The sequence below is a fragment of the Saccopteryx bilineata genome, chromosome 9 (assembly GCF_036850765.1).
Source record: "Saccopteryx bilineata isolate mSacBil1 chromosome 9, mSacBil1_pri_phased_curated, whole genome shotgun sequence".
Lineage (NCBI taxonomy): Eukaryota > Metazoa > Chordata > Mammalia > Chiroptera > Emballonuridae > Saccopteryx > Saccopteryx bilineata.
The window spans coordinates 9,813,743-9,830,715 of NC_089498.1; the positions used below are offsets into that span (position 1 = coordinate 9,813,743).

Here is a 16,973-nt window from a genome sequence, read left to right on the forward strand (position 1 = left end):
TCCTGTGGCTCCTGGTGACCCTCCCTTCCCAGATCAGGATACTGACCCAGACACTGCTCCTGACTTGCCCGAAGGGACACAGCTACTAAGTGGTAGCACCAGGTATCAACCTGGGTCTTTGTGATGCCCCCCCAACCCCAAGTTTTACTGAGATATAATTGACATACAGCACTGTCTAAGGTTAAGGGTACAACATGATTTTACTTAGATATATTGTGAAATGATTATCACAATAAGATTAGTTAACACCCATCATCTCAGACTCACAAAAAAAGGAAAAAATGTTTTTTTCCTTGAGATGAGAAGTCTTGAGATCTCCTATCTTAACCTTCAGGTCTCGAGACTCTTGATCCCAGCAGTGGAGTCCCAGTTTCCTCGTCCGTGCAGTGAGGGGATGAGTAAAACGAGCCAAGGCATGAGGACCTACTTTCTCAGGCTCGGAGATGACCTTCCAGTTCATCTCTGTGTTCCCTTGGGGAGGCTTCTGAATCCTCTGTCGCCTGCCTTGTCTGCTTGTAGTTCTGTAGGGCTTCACCATCTGTGACTTCCTCCGGACCCATAGCCACAACTTCAGCAGCAATCTCTCCTGTTTCACAAATGAGTCAATAAAAGGCCCAGAGACAAGCAAGATTTGCCCAAGGCCACACAGCCGGTATTTATGGAGCTCAGATTCCAACCCTGGAGTAAGAAGGAAAGGAGGAGGCTGGGGTGGTCCGGGCCGGGCATTCAGCTGGTCTGTGGGTCTGTGTGTTCCTCAGAGGCAGGCCGCTGGGGAAGGTATGCACCCCTCCTGGCCCTGCTTCCGCCCCCAGCCCCACCCCTGAAGGACCAAGGCCAGGCACACCCTTGGGACACATCCTGAGCTTCCTGGAAAAGACTTGCAGTGGCTGATTAGGGAAGGACCGCCCAGGGCTGGGCGAGGAAGTTCCTGGGACAGCTGGTCTTCTCTGCATTCTACCCAGACCTATGGGTCTCCCAGCCCTCAGTGCTGGAGCCTGTCCTCATCCTCGACCCCTGGAAGCCATACCTTGTTGCTTGTCCCGCACAAGCCCCAGCCACACCTGGCTGCCCAGAAATCCACCTCTGTCCCGAGGAGAAGGCCACAGAAGAGGAGCCTTTACGAGAGAACAAAGGCCAAGTGGGATCCCCAGGTTGAGTTGCTGGGCCAGGAGCATCAGTCTCCGGGGCTGGGCCCACGGTCCCCACCCCGACTCATAAATCTCCAGTGCAAGGTTGGGTTGACTGCAGGGGCCGGGGAGGCCTGGCACCCTGGGCTGACAGTGCATCCTTCATTAGAGCAACGGCAACCCTGGAACCCAAAAATAACACACTAGCCCTGGTGTCCAGCCGTGCTGGCCACGGTAGGGTCTCGTTGAGTCCCCACAATCATCTGGGAAGCAGGTACTAAATCTTTTTATCTTACAGAGGAGGAAACTGAGGCCCAGTCGACTGAGCAATCTCACCCAGGCAGTGATGGTAGCGGCTGGGATTCAAACCCTAAGCCATAGCTCTGTCTGAGGTTATGTGACACTGAAGTCAGCCCCGCCTGGCTCTAACAGTGAGGTCCTAGAGGGGATGTTTCCATCACTGATGTGTCTCCACATCAACCCCTGCGGCTGATGGCATTTTCCAAAATGGCTACTGCATTAGCTCCCATCCCACAGGCTCTTCCTGCAGTGTGACAGTGCCAGGCCTCTCACCAAGAGGCGGTGGCGACAGCAGATGTGACTTTATGTGACTTGCAAGGCTGGGTTCTATAAAAGATATAATAAGGCTTCCACGTGGGTCTCTTGCATTACTGACTCTGCCATGCCGCGAGGAAGCCCAGGCCACATGGACCGGTCACGGGTAGGTGTTCTGGCGCGCTGTCCCAGCTGAGGTTCCAGCTGATGGCTGAACCAATCATCAGACATGTGTGAGAGAACCTTCTAGACAACTCCAGCCCCTGGCATCGCTGGTCGCAACTGTTTGAGAAAACCTGAGCAAGAACTGCCCTCGCACAGCCCAGCTGGTCCCCCACGCCCGGGGACCGGTACACAGGTGGCGCTCCTTCGGGTGTCATTAATTCACAAGCACACTGAAGGGTATAGGCAGCCCTGGTTATTCTGGTGTCTGTGCAGACAGCCTGCACTATGGAAATAAATACTCAAGTGTCAGGTGCTTCACACACACACACACACACACACACAGACACACACACACACACACACACACACACACACACACGGATACAGGCCTATTTAGGGAAATGTAGGCCTCCCGCCTGTGCACCTCTACCAGGGTGAGGACCGACTTCCTTCAACATTTTGCAGTAGCAGCCTTGTGTCATGTGTGAATGAGGACAGAGTGTAGAATCAACTCACGATGGGCACTTGGACGTAAGCAACTGACCTCTGGGTTCTCCTGACCCCTGACTTATTTTTGGTTTTTTTAGACAGCTTTATTGAGATGTCATTCACCTGTTTTAGCATTTGCCCCTTTAAAGTATACAAGTCTGTGGTTTTGAGAACACTCTACAGTTTTGTGCAACCATCAGTATAATTTTAGAACATTTTTAAATCATCCCCAAAGAAACGCCGTACCAACAGTGATCACTCCCCCCTCGCCCCTCCAGCCCCAGGCAACCACTAATCTGCTTTCCGTCTCTATGGATTTGTCCAGAGTGGACATTTCACAGAAATGGAATCATACAATATAGGGTCTTTCGTTACTGGCTTCCTTCACTTACCATGACGTCTTCAAAGTTCATCCATATTGCATGTACATCAGACCTTTCCATGGCTGAATAATATTCCATTGTATGGATAGACCACAGCTTTGTTATCCATTCGCCAGCTGATGGACGTTTGAGCTGTTTCCACTTTTTGGCTATTGAGAATCATGCTGCAGTGAATATTCCTGTACAAGTGTTTGTGTGGACATATGTTTTCATTTCCCTTGGGTAGCTACCTAGGAGGGGAACTGCTGTAACCCCCGGCCTCGTTCCTCTGTCCCCTTGACCAGGCATCTACTTGCCCCGGGGAAGGCCCAACTACCCCATTCCCAGGTCATCTAGACCGTCTAGATTCTAGAGGAAGCCTCCCTGACCCCATGGCTGAACTGGGTTTTCCGTGCCCCCATCTCCAACCTTTGCACTCTTCATCCAGTGATATGATTGCCTGGGTAATGGTTTTGCCAGGGGGTTGGGGGTGGGGGGTGGGGAGGAGGTGAGCAACTTGAGGGGAAGGACTCTGCTTGGGTTCACCATTGTCTATCTCAGTGCCTGGCCCTCCTGCTTTGGAGCAAGGAGAGGAGAGGGGTTCTGGAGGCTAGGCCAATCAGGAAGGCTTCCTGGAGGAAGTGGAGCTGGATCTAAGAACACCTATAGATTGGTTTGCCGCATCACTGAGCTGAGGGCTTTGAAGACTTTGGGTGGAAGAGAGATGAGGAGAGCTTGGAAAAAGGTAAGGATAGATGGGGGACAGGCAGGCAGAGAACAAAGCTCAGAGCCCTGGGGCTTTTTAGGAGCCACCCCTCTAAGGCAGCAGAGTGCCTGTGACTCAGAGGTGAAGGGAGGCTGCAGGCTGCAGCCCACTCTCCAGGTTAACCCTCACCTGCCTGAAATGCAAAACCCACTACCCAAGCGCTGTGAGTTAACTCTCAGAGCCCCACGGCCTCGAGGACTCAGGACAGCCTCTTCGCCCACAATCTAGTTAATGAGGCTCGGCTGCTTGAGACACTGAATGGGAGGGGGCAGAGCAGGGCACACAAATACCGCGGATGGCCTGCATCTTGACCACCTGACTACAGTCGCAATCTTAAATTGATGCCCCTGTTAGGGAGCCAGGGCCTCAAGAACCAGCCTAATTGCCCTCTCGCTGACCAGCTCCAGGCACCGTTCAAACTGTCTTTATCTGATCTTCTTTGTCAGAGAAATATGTCATCTTCCCAGTCTCTGGTGGCAACAAAACGCCGAGCTCTTTTTTCGAAAAAAAAAAAAGGAAAGAAAAAGAGAGCACTGCGGTGCTAGTGCCGCCCAGTACCGCCCAGAGCCAAGCCCTGTGGTGTAACCCCGAGGGCGCGGCGCTGAGCCCATCAGCCTTTGGGGTCGAAGCCGCAGGAGACGCGCCTTGGGGACCCCGCAGGCTCGGCCGAGCCCACCTCGGTTCCCGCGTCCGCGGACCTGAGCGCTCGGTGCTCGGAACGCGGCGGTGCCCGCGGCCCAGGCGAGGCCGGCCTGGGGAGGGTGCGAACCAGCGGCGTTCCGATCGCGGGGTCCCAGCCTGGCACTATCGGACTCTCAGATTCCGGCCTCGACCATTCCGGTCCCCGCGGCGCCGAGAGCCTGGAGGGGCAGGGCGCGCCCGCCGCGGACACGGAACCGCGGGCAGCGGGCGGGACAGCGCCCCCGCCACGCCCGTTGGGAGCGCTCGCCCCTCCAGGAAGCGCCCGCCGCGCCTCCCCTCTTCCTTCCCACACCCGCCCCTCCTCGGCCGGGGGGAGGAGCCCGAGCCGCCGCCGTCGCCCGCCCGGCACGGGAGGAGGACCGGACCGCGAGCGGCTGGAGCGCACAGGAGCTGGCAGCGGCCGCGCGGGCAGCGCCCTGAGCCCGTCCCGCGCCCGCGGGCCCGGCCGAGCAGGGGGGCGCCCGGGGATGCCCCAGCGGCCCGGAGCGCGGGCGGCGGCAGCCGAGCGCTGAGGGCGGCGGCGCCCCCGGCCCCGCGGTGAGTGGGGCCCCGGAGGGCCATGGGCGGAGGGCGGGCGGGCGCCCTGGGCGAGTGCTCAAGTTCTGCCTTGGAGCTCGGCTTCTGGGGAGTTGGAAGGAAGCCGGGTTCCGCCCCGAGGAGCTGCGGCGCCCCAAGCCGCGGCCACCCGCGCTCCCCCGGACTCCGACGCTTGGGTGACTCAGCTCCGACCCGGCCACTCGGGGGCGCTCCGGCTTCGCCCGGACCGTCGAGGTGGGGGAGGAGTGGGCAGGGGGCGGGAGGTGGGTTGCGCCTTCTCGCGAACTGAGTCCAGGTGTTTTAGGGACTCCTCTAATGTCCCCGAGGAGCCCGGGACAGTCCGGGAGGTGGAGTGCCAGCCTCCATCGCAGCTGCTGAAGACGTGAGGTCGGGCTGGCTCCTGACAGGCGCGGGCGGCAGCCAGGTCCCCATTCCCCGCCCTCGCACCCCCACCCACCCCTCACCCCAGGAACTGCCCGAGGGCCAGCTCCCAGCTCCGAAGGGGGAGCCAAGAGAGGGAGGGAAGCTGGCAGCTTCCCAGAAGTCGAAGTGTGTTTGCAAACTAGTTTTTTCGCCAAAGCCGCCTGGCACCTGTGTGTTTGAGGGGTGGGGGAGGCATGGAGAGAGAGCAACGCTCTTTCTTCCTTCCTGGTGCCCCCTTCCTTCGCAGCGCTGCTTCTCGGAAAATAGAGCGTCTTACCTCTTCCCTCTCTTCCCATCGCATGTTCCAGCCTCGCCCTTCCCACCCATTCCACAGCCCTCACTGGGGGAGGGTCTCCTTCAAGCGTGGTTATGATTTTCCCGGGCAGGGTCGCTGGTAGCGCCGGAATCCAGGGCTCTGGGAGCCTGCTGGGGTTCCTCCTGCTGCCTGAGACTCCCAGCCCTGTTATGTATTGGGGTAGTGACAAGGGCCAGGGTTCTGGTTGAATCATCCGAGTTGCCCTTTGTTTTGTCCGCACTTAGGTTAGTTCTTGCTTGCCTTGAGGAGTGGGGGGCTTTTTTCCTGTTTCTTGGGGCACCCACAGCTTCAGTAATTGGAGGGAGGAGCGTGTTGTAACCTTCTAGGCTGCAGCCTGGCTGTGGCCAGCCCTGATGAGGGATTTGGGAGGCCTCGGTGGGAGCATCCACCTAGCAGTGCTTGCCCCCCGCCCAGACCCTCCTCTGCTCTGACCTCCGGGTCCTCTTCTCTAAAACGGACTCACGGTCCAGGGTCTGTGCCGGGAGGCAGGGAGCAAACAGAAAGGAGAGGCTTTATTGCAATCCCTCTGGCTCAGGGCCCAGTGACCCACTGAGCGTTGGCACTGCCCCAGGTAGGCAGGCGACATAGCTGGCAGGAGTGGGAGGGGTCACCCAGGCAGGGTTCTTCATGGAAAGAGCCTGGGGCTAAGAACGTGGACATGTGGGTCCTTCTCACCTTCTGCCACTTCCTGCCTTTGTGACCGTCACCCCTTGGACTCGGGGGTTTTTCCACTTGTAAAATGAAGCAAAGTATGACACAGTTCAGTGTACAGGGCTGCTGGGAGGAGGCTGGAACCAGGGACACGGGGGAGCAGTGCTCTGCAAAGTGGGTGCGCTTCATGAACGGCAAGTATGGTGAGTCTGGGGAGGTTTCAAGGCCATGAGAATGACAAATTCGGACCTAAGAAGAGGGAGAGGGAGAGCCTCAGCTTCTGTTTCCCTGAAGTAGTGAGAACAATCTACTTCTGCTGTGTATTTCTTTGAAGGTGGTTGTTGGGTTAAAATTGATGATATAGGATAGGGCTCATGTGCCAGCACTGTGACTGGTCCATGACTGGTCCTTAACCGCCAGTGTCATTATTCAGAGGGTTGTTAGTATGCCTGATGTGGGTAACTGCCTTTAGGATCGCTCTGGGGTTTTCTCGGGCCAGCCTGCTCCTTCCTCTCCCTGCTCCTGCCTGGAGGGGAACCTCAGGACCCAAAGGTTCGAATCGGGGCTGTTGCAGGGGAAGGGTCCGGAGTGGAAGGTGCTACCAAACCAGCCCGGGAGATCACCACGGGGCTGGCCGTTCCAGGGGGTGTTCCCCTTCCCCCATCCGTGGGCTGGCCTCACAGGGCCTGCAGGCATGACAGAAAACGGAAAAGCGTTCTCTGAGAATTCCCTCACTCCTGTCGGAGCAGGGAGAGTTGTCACCGGGTGAGGTCCCTGACTGAGGAGCCCCCAGATGCCATCTGCCCAAAAGAGGTCCCCTCCTCTCACCCTTAGAGGGCCGCTGAATCGGGGCGGTCATTTGAGGAGTCCAACCCCTGCCTCTTTGGAGAATGTGGCCTCAGAAAAAGGATGGGATTCCTGCCCCTTCTGCCCGGGCCTCTGCAGCACACAGTGGGCTCCTTGGATCTGGGAAGCTCGGCCACTCTGGGATCTTGGCAGGAGGCAGCGGGAGGAGGCACCAATCTCATCCCACCCTCACTGTCCAGAACGAGCATACAAGGGTCCCGAGGGGGGTCGTGGCTCCCGCCTGGGGCTCCACTGCCTGAGGACTGAGTTGGGGTCCGAGGTGCCTCCTGTGTCTCACCCCAGTGTCCTGTCCCCTCATTGGGCCACCCGGCCTCCACTCCGTGGTGGGGTCAAGTGTGCTGTTTTGTATCCTGGGACCGTTTTCCCACTGGCCCGGGCCACGCCTTCTTCCAGGGTCTGAGATGAGACTAGCCACCTGTCCCTCACTCTCGGTCACATCAACTGGCTTAATTTTTCTCGGCACATTAGCCACACACTGGGTCATCTTCTTTGTTTGTTTGGGTATCAGCTTATTTTCTGCCCTCCTTCCTTTGGAGTGTCAGCTCCGTGAGCGGGCGAGGAGGGTGTCCGCCCAGAGGCAGGTGCCCAGTACCCGTGTGCCGAGTGGCTGGCTCTGCCCCTCACCGTAGCCTCCGCTCTAGTGGGCTTGTGCGATTGGTGCTAGAGTGTGGCAGAATCGTGAACTTGCCCTCTCGCATCTCTAGAAGGATCCCCGTCTCCCCATGCTGAGTGCCAGGGGACTGGCAGAGGGCAGTGGACCCGCCCATGGGGAAGGGACAGCGCTGGCCTGGGGGACAGGGAGAGGAGTGTGTCTGGCACTGAGCGAGTGGGGGCTGGGGAAGGCAGAGGTGATGGCTGCTGCCCCCCTGGGTGGAGTGTCACCTGTTGTCATTGCCTGTCTACCCAGGGGACAGAGGTATCCTGGGGAGAACCACCCATTCCCAGTGTGGCCAAGACTCTTAATTCCTCGGACCTCAGTTTCTTCAACAAGAAATGAGGCTGTGTGGACCGGGAGCCGTCCCTGCCAAGCTTTCTTCCCGGGGTTCTGAAGGCAGCTATGAAAGGGCTTGTAGTCTACGGCCATACCACCCTGAGCGCGCCCGATCTCGTCTGATCTCGGAAGCTAAGCAGGGTCGGGCCTGGTTAGTACTTGGATGAGAAAGGGCTTGTAAACTGAAGAGGGCTGTGCGCAGATGTGCGGATTCTCCTTTCACCTGTGGCTTCAGGCCCCCGCCTTCCAGGAAGGCTTCTGTCATCGTGCAGTCATTGGTTGTCATTCACCGAAGAACTGAGCAACTCCTCTGGGCCAGGGACTGTGCCGAGGGTACAACTGCGGAGCTTTGAGTGGAGTAGGGGGACAGGGACAGACAAGCAAATGATAAAGAGGCAGGAAAACTTCAGACAGGGTGTCAGGGAGCCTCTTGAGGAAGAGAGTGACATTCAAGCTAAGATGTTCATCTATGGCATTGGTCTCTCCTTTATGATTGTGTCCACCTTAGTCCACCTGGTACCCAGCAGCGGATATGAATGAATGAATGAATGAATGAATGAGGGAAGGAGGATTGCCTCAGGCAGAGGAAACAGCACATGCAAAGGCCCTGAGGTGGAAACATGCTCAGTGTATTCCAGGACCCCATTCTTCCCACAACCCAGCTCTGTCTCCTTTGAGAGCCCTTATGTCTTGTCAGGAACTGGGGGCATGTGGCCTGCCCTCTGTGTTCGGGCTCTCCAGATCCCCTGACTCAGGAAAAAGTGTCTTCAGTTCCCAGCAGATGATGCTGTTCCACCGCTCCCTCCTGCTGGGCCCCAGAATCTTCCTGAGTCACATTGCTGTGGTCCCGTGGGAGGCAGCAGGGTGCCGAGTGAGAGCACTGTGGCTTGGGGACTCCGAGCTGCCTGGTGACAAACTGCTTTGCCAGGGGCTGGTTGAGTGACGCTGGGTGGCGTATCAGCTTCCCAGGGCTGCTGCAACCCAGGACTGCCGACTGGATGGTTTAACGTGACAGAAACGTGTTCTCTCACACTTCTGGGGGCCAGCGGTTCGAAGTCAAAGGTGTTGGCTGGGCCATGCTCCCCCTGAAGGCTGCAGGGGTCCCCAAACTTTTTACACAGAGGGCCAGTTCACTGTCCCTCAGACCGTTGGAGGGCCGCCACATACAGTGCTCCTCTCACTGACCACCAATGAAAGAGGTGGCCCTTCGGGAAGTGCGGTGGGGGGCCAGATAAATGGCCTCAGGGGGCTGCATGCGGCCTGCGGGCAGTAGTTTGGGGACGCCTGCTAGGGAAAGGCATTTCCTTGCCTCTCTGGTAGCTGCAGGCGTCCGCACCTGGCCTGGCGGCAGCGTGGCCCCACCCTGCCTCCTCCTCCCGGCTGTCTGCCCTGTCTTCACCCTGTCCTTTCATAGGGTACCAGTTATGTTGGCTGCAGGGGCCACCCTGCTCTGGAATGACCTCATCTTCACCGATTACGTCATCTACAACTCCCTTGTTTCACATTCTGAGGTACTGGGGGTTAGGGTTTCAACATATCTTTTTTGGGGGACATAATTTGACCCTTAACAGGCAGGCGACATAACCCTCTGTGCCTCAGTAATCTGATCTGTAAAACAGGGCGATACTAATAGGGCCCTTCTGCTGCACGGAGCCCTAACTGGAATGATGTCAACCTCAGGACAGGGCCGGGCACACAAGAAGCACTCCTGGGAGTTGGCACCAGGAACGGAAAAGCAGATGGCAACATCCTTGGTCAGAAGGACTTGCCAAGGAGGGGCTGAATTCCTGGGTGTGGGCCTTGCCCGGGGTGCCGAGGCTCAGAGAGACCCCATCCCGGGGGGCGAGTGGGTGCCTCTGCGGTGCAGCAGGGTGGGGGGTGGGCACGCTGGGGCCATCAGCAAGAGGCGGGAGGTGCTCATCTGCAGGGCGATGTGAGCGGGGGCTGCTGCCGGGCAGGAACCCCGCAGGGATCCGGGCACTGGGCGAGTCTAGGGCACTTCCAGGCCTACAAGTCCAGAGATACTGGGCAGGAGCTTGGGACTGGGAGCCAGAGCAGCCAAGGAAAGACTGGGGGGCATTTGTAGAGTCCCAAAAGGCTGGAAGGAGCCCAAGCCCTTGACAGTGAAGATAATGGGCATAAAAAAGGCAAGGGACTTATGGGAGTCCACATACAGTCCTCCCCATGAGAGTCCCTGGGTGGGTGTGGGTCACAGAGCTGTGCCCCTGGCAGCCCCCTTTGAATGAAGCCCCTTTGAAAGGAACAACTTTGGCCCGTGGTCACTGTCACCAGGCCCCCTATCCTCCATTAGCATGGCCCACCCTCTGAGCCTGGTCAGCCCCACCCCACGGTCCCTGAAGTACTCTTGAAATCCCAGAGCACACCCCCCCCACCCCCACCCCCCTGTGCTTCCTGGGAAGCAGAAGGGCAGGGCACTGCCAGTCCCGCTTTCCTGGGCAGAAGCAGGACAGGGCCCAGCGCCCCACAGAGCCCCCTCCCCCAGAAGCAGTGCTTAGTGATTAGAGGGGCACCAGAGAGGAGCCTCCCTGTGGGCGTGGTCCGCTGGAAGCTGGGGGCCTCGGGGCTGTCCCCTGCTGTAGCCTCCTCCTAGTGCTGTCTGTGTCTATATTTATCCCCGTAATGGCCTGGCTGCCAGTCCGGAGAGCAGTGTCTTCTGAACGCAGCAGTGGTGTCTTCACTAAGGTGGAGAAGTGACTGGTATTGAGATATCACCCCCCCCCCCCCCGCCTTGATGAGAGCCCCAGCCCGTCTCTGGGGGCTGGGCACCGCCTGGCAGGAGCCTCCCGCTGTAGATGTGCAGGGAGGGCCTGGCAGTGTGAGCAGCTTGGGACTCACCCGCCCTCCCCAGAGAGCCAGGGCTGTGGGCTGTTGGGGTGACGGGGCTGCGGCTAGAAGGGGGGGCCAGATAAACGTTACAACCTCTCGGCTCAAGAGATTCCAAGAACCCATGATCCCCAAATCCCCAATTCTGGCCTTCTGTGCACCTGAACTCCCAGGCTTCTAAAATTCCAAGAAGCCTTGGATCCTTTCCCCTTCTCTGCTTTCCAACTGTGTTATTTTCTAAATTGCGTTTATTGGGGTGACCCTGGTGAACATAATCATACAGGTTTCAGGTGCCCAGTTCTACAACACATCTCTGGACTCTGGACTGTGTGCTCCCCCCCCCCCCCCCCGAGTCAAGTTCCCTTCACTCACTCTTCCTCACTTTCTTTTTTTTTTTTTTTAAGGGAGATTTTAAGACTACTTTTTTATTTAATTTTTTAAATTATTTTATTTATTCATTTTTAGAGAGGAGAGGGAGAGGGAGAGAGAGAGACAGAGAGGGAGAGAGAGGAGAGAGAGATAGAGAGAGAGAAGGGGGGAGGAGCTGGAAGCATCAACTCCCATATGTGCCTTGACCAGGCAAGCCCAGGGTTTTGAACCGGCGACCTCAGCAATTCCAGGTCGACGCTTTATCCACCGCACCACCACAGGTCAGGCTACTCTTCCTCACTTTCAACAAACGTTTGTCGAGCTCCCGTTCTCTGCCGCTCTGTGCTGGGAGCAGAGAGAGAAAAATGAGACTCAGTCCTATCTTTAAGCTCAAGTGAGGGTGACTTTTCCTAAGCCAGTGGTTGCAATATGGTGACAATGGAAATGATTGGGGCTGAGGAAGGGGCTTTGTAGAGGAGTCCCTGAGGTTTTTTTTTTTTTTTTTTTTAACATTTTATCAAAGTATAACATAGAAAGTTGAGCAGAGTTCCCACGTGTACAACTCCGTGACTGTTCACAAACCCAAAACGTCTGCGTTAGCAGCACCCAGACTGGGAAACAGAGCACACCTTCTGGCAGGTCTTCTAGGAGCTGAAGGTTGCTGTGATGGTTAATTTTGTGTGTCATCCTCGCTAGGTGATGGTGACCAGTTGTTTGGTGAATGCCAGCCTGATGTTGCTGTGCAGGTATTCCTTTTTTTTTTTTTTTCTTTTAGATAAGATTAGCATTTAAATCAGTTGAATTTTATGAAAGCAGATTACCCTTCGTTATGTGGGTGGGCCTCATCCAATCAGTTGAAGGCATTAAAAGCAAAGACTAAGGTTTTTTCCAAGAAAGAGCAAGTCAGTATCAAGACCACAACACAGAGACTTTGCCTGGTTTCCAGGCTGCCCAGCCTGCCCTGCCAATTTCAGAGTCAGCTGTAATATCCACTGTCGCCTGTATTTCCAGCCTTCCTTCTTGCCCTAAGATTTCCAACTTACCAGACCCCGCAGTCACGTGAGCCAATTCCTTAAAAAAGTCTGTGTGTGTTTATGTGGATCTTCTATTGGTTCTGTTTCTTCTGGAAAACCCTGACTCGTATAGTCCATTTGTTTTCCTGCATCTTCTCATCTGGAAGATGGGGCGAAGGAGGTAACTTAGCTCTCGCCTCACTCAGGATATGTTCCAACCCTGCAGGTGCCATAAGCACAGCCACCAGGGCCCGTGGGACCAGTGTCTGGCGAGCCAGGGGGTCTGGTTCACAGAGGGTTACCATTGAGGCCAGAGGTCTGCGGACTCACAGGGGGGCTTGCTCAAACACAGGTTGATCAGTGCCAGCCTAGGGGCTCTGACTGAGCAGGCCTGGTCACGGGCCCAGGATGCTGCATTTCTAACCAGCTCCCAGGAGGGGCTGACACCACCCCAGAGAGGACCCAGAGGCCCCGAGGGTCCTGGAGCCACGGCCCAGGAGTGTAGCACCTTGGACGGTTTGTGGACGTGGCTCTGAGCCTGTTAGTCCCTGCCTGGTCCCCCGTCCACCACCTGGGTCTCCCTGGGCACCCCTGTGCCGGGTCTGCCAGCCGAGAGGAGAAACCTAGAGTTCCGTTTCTGAACCAGTCTAAACTCCTTGCCCTCTTTACAGAAACCATAAGCCTCACACACCTCCCGAGGTATTGACACCCCCCCCCCCATGGCTCCCATACCTCAAGAACCACCAATAATAACACCAGCTCCATAGTGTGGTTCTGGGTCCTGTACCTCACTTAATCCTCACAGCGCCCCCAGAAAGAACTCACTGTTCCCATTTTATGGAGGGTGGATGGGTAGACGTGCATAAGGTCACATAGCGAGTAAGCAGAGCCCGGGATTCAAACCTGGGAGTCCAGAGTCTGCGTTCTTAACCTCTGCGCCGTCCTGATTGGCGTGTTTGCAGAGCGGAAGGAGGCCGGTGTCTCTGCAGCAGAGGGAGCGAGGGGCGCGGTGCTGTGAGGTGGGGTCAGGTCAGGCAGGGCCCGGTCGGCCTGGGGGTGGTTATGGGTTATATGTGACCTGGAAGGGGAAGCCCCTGGACGACTTTCAGGCACAGCTATAGCATCTGATGCGCGTATTTATAAAGACTCCCTCTGGCTCTGGTGTGGAGAGGATAGCCCGGGATGGGGTTGCATCAGTGAGGCGTGTCATGGGCCAGTGCACGGCTGGGCATGAGGTGATAGGGCCGGGCCGGGCCGGGCCAAGGAGATGAGGACCATGCTAGGTGCCGCGTGGAGTGCAGCGGGCAGCAGCGGTGAGATATAGGAGGTGAAGGAAAGAGAAAGGTCAAGGGTGATGGGCTCTTAGGTTTCTGGCTAAAACCAGAATATGCTAGACCTGCAGTTCAGGACCACAGTCTTCAAATCCTCTTTCTGCCTAAATGACAAGATGTCTTATGAGCTGGGGCCAGCAGAGCCTGTGGGGGCTGCAGCCGCGGTGTCTTGCTTAGTGCTGCCCGTTGCAGGGCACTCGGGAACGTTTGTTGAATGAATGAATGGGAATCCCCAGGTCCTGCGTTCTCTTTGCCTCGGTTAACCCATCTATAAAAGAGACTACTAATTTTGTTTCCCTGCCTTCCAGCTCCTCCCTGGGGGGTCTGGTCAGGTCACCACAGGAGGCCTGTGCCCATCTGGGCCAGGAGTCAGCACCGTCCATAGCAGGCCCTGGCTCCCTGCGCCCCGTCTCCAGCCTGAAACCTCAAATTACCTGTGGGGCGGGTGCCGGACCCAGAGCATTTTCATCTTGCCCAGATGCGCATGGCAGGCCCAGCCCCCCCTTAATGACACCTTGCCCGCCTGCCCTCTTTGCTGGAGTAGGAGGGGAGGGGGCCCAGCCCAGCCAGGGCTGTGGTTTCTTTTTCCATTGCGTCAGGCCTCGGGGTCCGGCCCGCCTGCCTGCCCGCTGCTGGGTTGGCACAGAGGGGCCCGCTCTGACCAGGCCTGCCCCAACTCTGGACATCATGTGCTCCCCGTTTCGGGGAGCTAGAGGCTTCCAGCCAGAGGGTGAGTTGGGGGTGGGGGACCAGCCCCAGGCTGGGGGAAGTGTGCCCCTGCTCTGCCCACCCATTGCTCACTCTAGCTGGGGCCTGTGAGCTGGTCCAGGTGGGAGCCAGCCCCGTCCGGCCCTGCCCTGGGACCAGGTCCTCCTGCCCACGCCCTCAGCCAGGCCTGGGACCGTGCAGCAACCCAGGCGAGTGATGATGGTGACACAGACCCAGGGAGAGGGGGGCAGGGAGACGGGGCCCTGGAGTGTCCCTATGAGAGCATGTCTTTGCATCTGTTAGTCCAGAGACGTGTGTACGTGTATCTGTGGCTATACACGTGTGTGTACACGCACAAGGAAGTGCGTGAACCTGAGTGTGTGTCCCTCACTCCCCCCAGGATGAAACAGAGCTGACTTGGCAGTGGGGGGAACAGGGGGCATCTAGCATGTCGTGAAGGGGGTCTGTGAGGTGGAGAAGAGGTGGGGGAGCTGGAATGCACCCCATCAGTGATGCCGGGGGAGGCAGGGGTGCAGACAGCGTGGCCCTAGAGAAACCGGGGCAGTCTGTGGCCCTCAGCCTCGGGCTCCCTTTGGCCTGGCTGACTCCCCAGCTGTCCCCCCTTAGGTCCCAGCCCCCCCCCCATGCTCAGCATGCCCTACCCTGGCAGAAAGCCATGCATCGGCCCGGGTATCTGGAGACCCTGCTCACACCCTGCCTCTGCTCTTTCCTGGCCCTGGCACCTCAGGCATGTGACTTCTGCTCTCTTGGCCTCAGTTTCCTCATCTGTAAAATGGGGGTGACTGTTGTGTCCCACCCACCTCTGGGTGGCTGGAAGCATTCGCTTAGCCACGGGGCCAGATGTCCATCCGGGTCCTCGCTCTCCCCCATCCAGAGGGTCACGCTCCCCCTCCCCCACTCGGCACGGCCACCCAGCTGCGCTCAGTGAGATGGAACGCAGCTCTCCAGCCCCTTCGTAGAAACTAATTTTTACACGACAAGAATAAATCCTGCAGGCAAATTGCAGTGCCACCCGCCGCTCCAGGCTCATGTGATTATAATGAGGTTCTAGGGACAGACGGTTAGAGGGAGGGGGCTGAGCACTGGCTTTCTCACTGTCCAGGGCTTCTCCCTACCAGCCAGGCCCAGCACCGCCGCTGTGGCTTGGCCCTCCCTGCCTGGATGCCAGTCACCTCCTCACCAGCCTCCTGGCTGCCTCTGTTTGGCCTGACAACCCTTTCTCCCCACAGGGGTCCAAGTGAGCATTTAACAGCAGAAATCAGATCGCGTCACCTGTCTGCTTAAAACCCTCCGAGACTTCCATCACTCTCAGAATAAAGCCCCAACTCCATACAGAGCATCTAGCCCAGGAGGCCTAGATGCTGTTCCCACTCTCAGCCAGATGTGCACCTGAGGGCTGAGCCTGGATAGTCTTCCTACTGCAGGACCCCAGCCCTGGCACAGTTCTGGGGACCTAGTAGGTGCTCAGTAAACATTCTAGAGGGAATGAATGGGCCTCAGTGTCCTCCTCTGGAAAGTGGGGCAATGTGAGCAGCTGCCCCACAGGATTAGAGCTGGTGATGTGCTTAGTTCACAGGCAGGGCTCAGGAGCACAGAAGATTGGACTCCTCGTCCCAGAGGGAGCGCCCTCCTCTCACTTCCCTCTTCCGGGACAGTGCAGGGCCAGTTACCATTCAGCCGTGAGGGGACAAGGTACCAGTCACGGAGTTGGAACCTGGCCTTTGTAGATAAGTGTTCGGGGCTAGACTCGTCCACATGGTGATGGGGCCTGTGTTACACGTGTGCCTGTGGAAATAAGATCCGATCCCAGGAGTGTCGTGACGTCTCATGGGCAGAGAGAATCCATAGGGCCTGTGACCTGTGGGACCCAGAGCGCCCCTCCACTCCTTGAGATGGATTTCTTTACACTTGCTCTAAACAAATGCCTTGCACTTGGAGGAAGACAGAACTTTCACATAAGCAATGCCAGTAATCCGCCTTGACAGTGGAAGGGATACAGAAGGCCCAGTGCACAGAATTTTGTGAAGTTGGGTACAGATGAAAGGGTAAACTCGATGTTGAAGGTAAGGACCAACTCAGGAAGGATCTCAGCAAGATAGAAGGTTTATCTGTTCATTGATTTATACACTCATGCTTTTAATAAAAAATATCTTATCGGTTTTACAGAGGAAGGAGAGAGGGGCTTGGGAGAGCAAGAAGTATCAACTCATAGTTGCTTCACTTCAGTTGTTCACTGATTGCTTGTCACAGGTGCCTTGACCAGGCAAGCCCAGGGTTTCGACCCAGCAACCTCACTGTTCCAGGTCAATGCTTTACCCACTGTGCCAGCACAGGTCAGGCACACTCATGCTTTTCTTGTTCAGATATATGCTGAGTATATCCTATGCACCAGTCACATGCTTTGGCCAGGGATACAAGATGAACAAGCTAGACAGTGAACGAGGTCAAGTTTTGGGTAGGCTGCCAGAAGTGAGCTTCCTAGTGGCAAAGCAACGAGTGAAACCTGAGTAATTACAAGCTCCACTGTAGCCACAAGAGGTCATCATGTTAACTGCTCAGGGGACGCCCAGGTCTTCCTGGCGCAATGCATGTCTGGGGTGCCCGTGTCCACTGTGATTTGCTGCTGGTCTGACTGGGGCAACTTGGACCTGTGTGTATCTCACAGGTAAAGATGGACCAACCCCGAGAGTAACTTCAAAGACAAAGTAAACACATTAACCAGTCTCCTCTCCCCCA

At 56.9% G+C, this 16,973-nt stretch overlaps 1 protein-coding gene and 1 long non-coding RNA gene across 2 annotated transcripts in view; one reads left to right on the top strand and one right to left on the bottom strand.

Annotated features, from left to right (window-relative positions):
* Positions 1 to 181: 181 nt before the first annotated feature.
* LOC136313341 (uncharacterized) lies at positions 182 to 3,104 on the bottom strand. Its single transcript, XR_010727130.1, has 2 exons — positions 2,729 to 3,104; positions 182 to 678 (listed from the first exon to the last, which is right to left on the bottom strand). It is a non-coding gene; the product is annotated as an uncharacterized lncRNA (long non-coding RNA).
* A 1,359-nt stretch (positions 3,105 to 4,463) lies between these two features.
* Positions 4,464 to 16,973, top strand: part of CPNE2 (copine 2) — a 41,829-nt gene continuing 29,319 nt past the window's right edge. The window contains exon 1 of the mRNA XM_066243620.1: positions 4,464 to 4,703. The gene's annotated coding sequence lies outside the window, so the exon portion shown is untranslated. The remainder of the gene's footprint in view (positions 4,704 to 16,973) is intronic.